This window comes from Salvelinus fontinalis, chromosome 5, assembly GCF_029448725.1.
Source record: "Salvelinus fontinalis isolate EN_2023a chromosome 5, ASM2944872v1, whole genome shotgun sequence".
NCBI lineage: Eukaryota > Metazoa > Chordata > Actinopteri > Salmoniformes > Salmonidae > Salvelinus > Salvelinus fontinalis.
The window spans coordinates 59,159,047-59,169,403 of record NC_074669.1 but is presented as its reverse complement, the minus strand read 5'-3'; positions in this window follow the sequence as shown (position 1 = coordinate 59,169,403).

Here is a 10,357-nt window from a genome sequence, read left to right as displayed (position 1 = left end):
TATATTACCATATATTGTTACATTATATTGATGTGGGCTATATTACCCACTACATTACCATATATTGTTACATTATATTGATGTGGGCTATATTACCCACTACATTACCATATATTGTTACATTATATTGATATGGGCTATATTACCCCCTATATTACTGTGTATTGCTACTGTATATTGATGTAGGCTATATTACCCACTATATTACCATATATTGTTACATTATATTGATGTAGGCTATATTACCCACCCTATTACCATATATTGTTAATTATATTGATGTAGGCTATATTACCCACTACATTACCATATATTGTCACATTATATTGATGTGGGCTATATTACCCACTATATTACCATATATTGTTACATTATATTGATGTGGGCTATATTACCCACTATATTACCATATATTGTTACATTATATTGATGTGGGCTATATTACCCACTACATTACCATATATTGTTACATTATATTGATGTAGGCTATATTACCCACTATATTACTGTATATTGTTACATTATATTGATGTAGGCTATATTACCCACTATATTACCATATATTGTCACATTATATTGATGTGGGCTATATTACCCACTATATTACCATATATTGTTACATTATATTGATGTGGGCTATATTACCCACTATATTACCATATATTGTCACATTATATTGATGTGGGCTATATTACCCACTACATTACCATATATTGTCACATTATATTGATGTGGGCTATATTACCCACTATATTACCATATATTGTTACATTATATTGATGTGGGCTATATTACCCACTATATTACCATATAGTGTCACATTATATTGATGTGGGCTATATTACCCACTATATTACCATATATTGTTACATTATATTGATGTGGGCTATATTACCCACTATATTACCATACATTGTTACATTATATTGATGTAGGCTATATTACCCACTATATTACTGTATATTGTTACATTATATTGATGTAGGCTATATTACCCACTATATTACTGTATCTATCAAAAAGCACACCTCTAACTTTGTACAGTACTAATGCAATTAGCTCAATTTAGTTTGTGTGTTTCTTGTTTGAAGTGCAATAGTGTAATAATCAGGTTCTTTCTTTATAAGTGTGTTGTTCTTTTTGTGTATTTGTGTGATACAGGATTTGTGCAATTTAGTTTTATTTGTGTTTTTTGTTAGCAATAGGGTAATAGGTTAATAATTCCATTCTCTTTTTTATTTGTATTTATTTACTACAATTTGTTTGTATTTGTCTTTGTTACTTCTGTTTGGATATTCATGAGTCTTATTTTTGTATATATTTTTATATTTATTAAGTTTGAAATGTTATGATTATTTATTTGTGTTGTTCCAAATGTCTGAATAAAAATAACAAGTAGAGGGTGGTGGGGGGGGGGGGGGGGGATGAAAGGGGGGTTCGCCCAGGGAGCCATACAAGCTAGAACCTCCACTGCTTGTAGAATAATAGTGAGGACATCAAAACTATGAAATAATAATGTAGTAACCAAAAAATTGTTAAACACATCACAATATATTATAGATTTGAGAATCTTCAATGTAGGCACCCTTTGACTTGATGACAGCTTTGCACACTCTTGCCATTCTCTCAACCAGCTTCATGAGGTAGTCACCTGGAATGCATTTCAATTAACAGGTGTGCCTCGTTAAAAGTGCATTTGTGGAATTTATTTCCTACTTAAAACTTCTTATGGCTGCAATCCCGTTAACGGGATGATATGACAACAGCCAGTGAAAGTGCAGGGTGCCAAATTCAAACAACAGAAATCTCATAATTAAAATTCCTCAAACATACATGTATCTTATACAATTTTAAAGGTAATCTTGTTGTTAATCCCACCAAAGTGTCCGATTTCAAATAGGCTTTACAGCGAAAGCACCACAAACGATTATGTTAGGTCACCGCAAAATCACAGACAAATACAGTCATTTTTCCAGCCAAAGACAGGAGTCACAAAAAGCAGAAATAGAGATAAAATGAATCACTAACCTTTGATGATCTTCATCAGATGACACTCATAGGACTTCATGTTACACAATACATATGTGTTTTGTTCGATAAAGTTCATATTTATATCCAAAAACCTCAGTTTACATTGGCGCCATGTTCAGAAATGCCTCCAAAATATCCGGAGAAATTGCAGAGAGCCACGTCAAATAACATAAATACTCATCATAAACTTTGATGAAAGATACATGTTTTACATAGAATTAAAGATACACTTGTTCTTAATGTAACCGCTGTGTCAGATTTCAAAAACCTTTATGGCAAAAGCACAATATTCAATAATCTGAGAACAGCGTTCAGCCACAAAAGCAAGTCATACAGTTACCCGCCAAATTGTGCAGTCAACAAAACTCATAAAAAGCATTATAAATCTTCACTTACCTTTGCTGATCTTCGTCAGAATGCACTCCCAGGACTCCCACTTCCACAAGAAATGTTTGTTTTGTTCGGGAATGTCCATCATTTATGTCCAAATAGCTATTTTTGTTAGGGCGTTAGGAACACATATCCAAACGCTTGTGCAGGTCCCGCATAACTTCGGACAAAAACTTCAAAAAGTTATATTACAGGTTGAAGAAACATTTCAAACTAAGTATAGAGTCAATCTTTAGGAGGTTGTTATCATAAATCTTCAATAACGTTCCAACTGGAGAATTCCTTTATGTCTAGAGAAACAATGGAACGCAGGTCGATTTCCTGTGGAATGCGCGTGACCAGGAAATGGCTCTCTGCCAGTAACCTGACTCATTCAGCTCTTATTCAGCCCCACAACACAGTAGAAGCCTCATTCAAGTTTCTAAAAACGGTTGACATCTAGTGGAAGCCCTAGGAAGTGCAACATAATTCATATCCCACTTCAATAGGGCATGGGTTGAAAATCGACCAACCTCAGAGTTCTGTTATACTCACAAACATCATTCAAACAGTTTTAGAAACGTCGAGTGTTTTCAATCCAATACTAATAATAATATGCATATATTAGCAACTGGGACTGAGGAGCAGGCCGTTTACTCTGGGCACCTCTGGGCACCTTTCATCCAAGCTACTCAATACTGCCCCTGCAGCCATAAGAAGTTAATGCGTTTGAGCCAATCAATTGTGCTGTGACAAGGTAGGGGTCGTATACAGGAGATGTATTTATTTTAAGGGGTAAAAGACCAAGTCCATAAGGCAAGAACATAAGTTCATTAGTGTTACCAGCATCAGAAATTGCAGCCCAAATAAATGCTTCACAGAATTTGAGTAACAAACACATCTCAACATCAACTGTTCAGAGGTGCATGAATCAGGCCTTCTTGGTTGCTGCAAAGAAACCACTACTAAAGGACACCAATAAAAAGAAGACACTTGTTTGGGCCAAACAACACAAGCAATGGACATTAGACAGTTGGAAATCTGTCCTTTGGCCTGACTAGTCCAAATTGAAAAATTGGTTCCAACCGCCGTATCATTGTGAGAAGCAGAGTAGGTGAACAGATGATCTCTGCATGTGTTGTTACCACCGTGAAGCATGGAAGAGGAGGTCTGATGGTGTGGGGGTCCCTTGCTATTGACACTCAGTGATTTATTTAGAATTCAAGGCACACTTAACCAGCATGGCTACCACAGCATTTTGCAGCAATACGCCATCCCATCTGGTTTGCACTTAGTGGGACTATCATCTGTTTTTCAACAGGACAATGACCCAAAACACCTCCAGGTTGTGTAAGGGCTATTTGACCAAGAAGGAGAGTGATGGAGTGCTGCGTCAGATGACCTGGCCTCCACAATCTCCCGACCTCAACCCAATTGAGATGGTTTGGGATTCGTCGGACCGCAGAGTGAAGGAAAAGCAGCCAACAAGTTATCAGCATATGTGGGAACTCATTCAAGACCGTTGGAAAAGCATTCCAGGTGAAGCTGGTTGAGAGAATGTCAAGCGTGTGCAAAGCTGTCATCAAAGCAAAGGGAGGCTACTTTGAATAATCTAAAATGATTCGTTACAAAAAGATTCCATATGTGTTATTTTATAGTTTTGATGTCTTTACTATTATTCTACAATGTAGAAAAAAGTAAAAATAAAGAGAAACCCTTGAATGAGTAGGTGTGTCCAAACTTTTGACTGGTACTCTATATATATTTTTGGGGGGCGGAGCCTGTTTTGCGTGTTATTTTGGCATTAACACATGTCACATATCTGTTTGCAAACAATGTAATATATATATATATATATCATTGAGTTAATAAAGCCGCATACAAACATGGCCTCTTTTTTGTTTTCTAGAGTAAGGCAGATACAAAATGCAGGTGTTTCAGCCTGCTTTCTGTGGTGGGGCAAGCCAGTGGAAAATAGGAGCAATGCGCCGTGATTGGCTCAGTGTTCTGTCACTCATGGGGACACTATGTCACCACTAAGTCTAAGTCCTTAGTAAGGGTAGACATCAAACATGTGTGCCCTTTGGGTCCTTCCAAGAAGGCTCAAGGTCATTGGCCACAGATAAAATGACGTCAAATCCCGTTATATGTACAGTAGCTTTGATTGGACTGATCATGTCAACATCCAACTTTCAAAATCTTAGCTAGCAGTTATCATCATGAATCAAGTTGACATTCTTTTTTTTTTTTCTTTTTTTTTTTTTCTCCCCAATTGTCGTGGTATCCAATCGCTAGTAATTACTATCTTGTCTCATCGCTACAACTCCCGTACGGGCTCGGGAGAGACGAAGGTCGAAAGCCATGCGTCCTCCGAAGCACAACCCAACCAAGCCGCACTGCTTCTTTAACACAGCGCGCCTCCAACCCGGAAGCCAGCCGCACCAATGTGTCGGATTAAGGAGGCGGGAAAAAACATTGTTTAAGTGGGGTCCACGTCCCGCGCCAGAGCCGCCACCGCGGACAGACGGCCACCCAGACCCTCCCCTAGAGTTTAGGAGGTGCGCCCGGAGTTCGCACCTTAGGGGGGGGGGGGGGGGGGGTTCTGTCACGTTCCTGACCTGTTTTCCCTTGTTTTTGTATTTATTTAGTATGGTCAGGGCGTGAGTTGGGTGGGTTGTCGATGTGTGATTTTTATGTTGGGATTTTGTGTGTTCGGCCTGGTATGATTCTCAATCAGAGGCAGCTGTCAATCGTTGTCCCTGATTGAGAATCATACTTAGGCAGCCAGGGTTTTACGTGTGTTTTGTGGGTGTTTGTTCTTGTGTCAGTGTTTCGCCACACGGGACTGTCACGGTAGTTATTTTGTTATTTTGTATCGCATATTGTTTTGTTATATATTAAATCACTATGGAAACTAACCACTCTGCGTATTGGTCCGATCCTTCTCGCCTCTCCTCCGAGGAGGAGGAGGAGGAGGAAGAAAATGACTATCGTTACACATATCAAGGCAGTAAATGAGGCTGAATGAACTATTTCGCTGCCAGACAAGGCTCCACTGACAGCCAAGTGTAGCAGTGGTGAGATGTTGGGACTCTGCTGTTGGGACAGCTTTATGTGGGCCCTAATCGTTTGTGTGCACCGTTTGTCAACGTTATAGTGCAATGAATGTATTGTTTAGTGTTGTGTTGTGTAGTGACTTTGCTGCGTCCCACTATATATATTTTTTCCCCTAACAATATTTACATGCTAAAATTGCCACTGAACACGAAATATGTCGTATATCTCCTTAAGTGTTCCTGTAACTTGTATTATGTGGTTATTAAGACTGAAACGTGACCTTAAGACGAGCAAATGTGAACATAAGAGCTCCATTCACAACCATGATGAAACATCCCCTGTTGCCGGATATTTCAACAGACATAATCATGAACTAAGTACCTAATATGTTCATTGGATTGGTGAAGGCGCCACAAAGGGGAGGAGACAGGGATGAATGACTTCTACAAAGAGATACATATTGGACAGACCGCTTGGTCAATCTTGCCCCAGGAGGCCTCAATGAGGAATGTTATTTTTCTTGTTTTGTTTGTACTAGGTTCTAAATAGGTCAAACATTTGGTTAATGACATCATAATGAAAGATAATGACATCATAACGACATGTAATGACATCATAATGAATTTGTATTGTCTCACAGTCTTAATATGACTGTCATGTTTCCCCCACAGCGCACTCTGCTGGGATCACTTGATAGGGCCAATACTGAATGTGAATTTATAATTATGCCCACCTGTGTGGTATTGTGGAAGTGACATTGATTGCCATTGCCTTGCACGCTGAAGAAGAGCTCATGTCTGAAGCGTTTGTGCGGCAATGAACATTTCAATTTAAGTTTATTTACCGGAGTGCTGTCCTATTTCAGTTCTTTAGTTTAGTGAGTCCACCAGATCAGAGGCAGTGGTGATGACCGCACGTTCTATCAGTAAGTGCCTGAGTTGGACCATTTTTCTGTCCTGAAAAGCATTCAAAATGTAGCAAGTACTTTTGGGTTTCAGATAAAATGTACGGGAGTAAAACGTTTATCTGAATTAATTGGAGTTAAAGTGGTCAAAAATATAAATAGGAGGGTAAAATACAGATACCCCCAAAAACGACATAGCTATTACTTCAATCACATTCTTACTTACTTACTTTACAGCTACACACACATTTAATTAAGCATTAATCATTATATGAGCTCAGCAGTTTTACAGCTTGTTTGTCTGGTTTAGTTATCAGTGTTGTCATTATGTCTGAAATGGCCTCTTATTGCAAATGTAGTAACATGTTGTGCACTATGTGATTTCCATTCTAATATGTGGGAATGGGACAATATTGTGAAGCCTACTGAATGACTGGATCTGGTTCATTTGGAATCCACCCCAGAGCCGCAGTAAGACATTCCATTTCCCCTACACACATCCCACCTCTAGGGGGCAGCAGACTTCACCCCAGAGCCACAGTAAGACATTCCATTTCCCCTACACACATCTCACCTCTAGGGGGAAGCAGACTTCACCCCAGAGCCGCAGTAAGACATTCCATTTCCCCTACACACATCCCACCTCTAGGGGGCAGCAGACTTCACCCCAGAGCCACAGTAAGACTTTCCAATTCCCCTACCCACATCTCACCTCTAGGGGGCAGCAGACTTCACCCCAGAGCCACAGTAAGACTTTCCATTTCTCCTACCCACTTCTCACCTCTAGGGGCAGCAGACTTCACCCCAGAGCCACAGTAAGACTTTCCATTTCCCCTACCCACATCTCACCTCTAGGGGGCAGCAGACTCCACCCCAGAGCCACAGTAAGACTTTCCATTTCTCCTACCCACATCTCACATCTAGGGGCAGCAGACTTCACCCCAGAGCCACAGTAAGACTTTCCATTTCTCCTACCCACTTCTCACCTCTAGGGGCAGCAGACTTCACCCCAGAGCCACAGTAAGACTTTCCATTTCCCCTACCCACTTCTCACCTCTAGGGGGCAGCAGACTCCACCCCAGAGCCACAGTAAGGCATTCCATTTCCCCTACCCACATCTCACCTCTAGGAGGCAGCAGACTTCACCCCAGAGCCACAGTAAGACATTCCATTCCGTTTCCCACATCTCTCCTGTAGGGGCAGCAGACTTCACCCCAGAGCCACAGTAAGACAATCCATTTCCGTTTCCCACATCCCACCTCTAGGGGGCAGCAGACTTCACCCCAGAGCCACCCTATTCCTTGCATAGAGTGCACTACTTTTGATAATCAATCAATCAATCAAATGTATTTATAAAGCCCTTCTTACGTCAGTTGATGTCACAAAGTGCTGTACAGAAACTCAGCCTAAAACCCCAAACAGCAAGCAATGCAGGCGTAGAGGCACGGCGGCTAGGAAAAACTCCCTAGAAAGGCCAGAACCTAGAAAGAAACCTAGAGAGGAACCAGGCTATGAGGGGTGGCCAGAACCAGGCTATGAGTGTCATAGACAGCTGCTTGACAACACCTTTTACAAGAAACTCAGAAGTGACCCCACTTCTGAATTTCAGAATACTATCTTAACTGTCCTAGATGAGTATTTAGGTTGTGGTCAGATAACCAAAAAAGAACATGACTTTTTGGCTATTCAACACCCTAAAATTTCCACTTTCTATACTTTGCCGAAATTACACAAGAATGTTACAAAACCTCCAGGGCGCCCTATTGTAGCGGGCATTGATGCAGTAACGGCCCCTCTTTCTACTTTTGTTGACTTTTTTATTAGACCACTCGCAGAACAGCTCCCCTCCTTTGTAAAGGACACCAGCAGTATGATCTCTATCATAGAATCTCTTGATCCTCTCCATAGAGAACACATTGTTAGTTACTTTTGATGTTGAGTCGTTATACACTAATATTCCTCACGAGGGCGGTATTGAAGCTATGGAACATTTTCTTCTGCAACGTGACCCCAATAAACTACCTTCCAGTGAATGCATTATAACATTGGCTGAAATAGTACTTACACACAACTATTTCATGTTTCTAAATGATTCCTTTATTCAGACGAAGGGTACTGCTATGGGATCCCCCATGGCTCCTAACTATGCTAATTTGTATGTGGGTTACATGGAGAAACAGTCTATTTTCAATCCTCTCAAAAATGTTTTCTTGCCTAACATTATTTGGAAACGGTATATTGATGATATTTTTGTTCTATGGAGGGGTGATGCAAAACAGCTCCAGGCGTTCCATGATTTTCTTAACTCCTGTTGTGAACATTTGAGATTTACTATGCAATCTGATACACGTCAAATCAGTTTTCTTGATCTTCTGATCTTGTGTGAAGATAATGTTCTATACACTGATCTTTACAGGAAACCTACTGATCGTAACAGTTTGTTGAGGGCTGACAGTTGTCACCCACTTCCCTTGAAAAATAGTTTGCCCTACAGCCAGTTCTGTCGAATCAAAAGAATTTGCAAAAAACAATCAGATTTCGACAGAAATATGGCTGAGACGCAAAGAAAGTTCAAGGAGAGGGGGTACAAAAATGATCAGATTAATAATGCCATTGAAAAAATTCAAAACAAAACGAGACATGACCTTTTTCAAGGGCAGTCTCACAAAAAGACGCATTCTTGCATTCTAACTACCCGCTATTCAAAGCGCTCTGAACAAATTAAGGGAATCGTTCACAAACATTGGCATATTCTAAAATCCGATGATAGTCTCGGTAATGTGTTTTCGGACCTTCCCTTGGTCGTATTTTCGCGGTGCAGAAATCTCAGAGACCAATTGGTACACTCTGATTTAACCCCCCAAGATATTCCTGAACAACGTCTATTTGCGCCCCTACTGGATGGAAACTACAAGTGTAATGGCTGTGCCCAATGCAATGGCACTTATAAATGTAGATCCTTCAAACATCCACAAACAGGGAAATCGATCCCAATCAAAGGTGTTATTACGTGCTCCACTAAGGCAGTTATTTATCTTTTATAACTTGTCCTTGTGGTAAAAATTATGTGGGTAAAACAAAGCGTGAATTAAAAGTACGTATCTCAGAGCATCGTAGCACCATTAGGTGCAAAAACTTGACCTACCCAGTTGCGGCCCACTTTTTGGAGGCAGGCCACTCGATTTCATCTTTGCGTTATATTGGCATCGAACATGTCACCCTCCCCAGGAAAGGGGGTGACCTTGATAATTTATTGTTAAGACGAGAGGCTGCTTGGATATTTAATTTAAAGACCCTTGCTCCCTTCGGTCTTAACGTGGACTTTGATCTGAAGCCATTCTTGTGATTGTTGTGTTTGTTGTGACTTTGCCATTGTGGTTGTTTGTAGGCTTGTGTGGTCTTTAGTGAGTCTATGATCGTATGCTATTCATTTGTATTTATTGTATGTTGCTCTTTCTATGCCATTTTAATATGAGAAATTAACCAATGATATTAGGCCACTCTTGGCCATGATTACAGACACCTGTGTGTCTTGACACTATATATAAACGAGTCATCCCGCAGTGTCTGTGATTGTACCCTGATGAAGACGGCTTGCCTGTCGAAACGTTGGTAAATTAAATATTTTTGCATCTGAGCTCCTAGAGTGTGCGGCTCTCTTTTATTTCCAGGTTGAGAGTATAACAGAACATGGCCAAGATGTTCAAATGTTCATAGATTACCAGCAGGGTCAAATAACAATAATCACATCACAGTGGTTGTCAAGGGTGCAACAGGTCAGCACCTCAGGAGTAAATATCAGTTGGCTTTTCATGGCCAATCATTCAGAGTATCTCTACCGCTCCTGCTGTCTGTAGAGAGTTGAAAAAACAGCACGTCCGGTGAACAGGTCAGGGTTCCATAGCCGCAGGCAAAACAGTTGAAACTGGAGCAGCAGCACGGCCAGGTAGTCCTGAGGCATGGTCCTAGGGCTCAGGTCCTCCGAGAGAAAGAAAG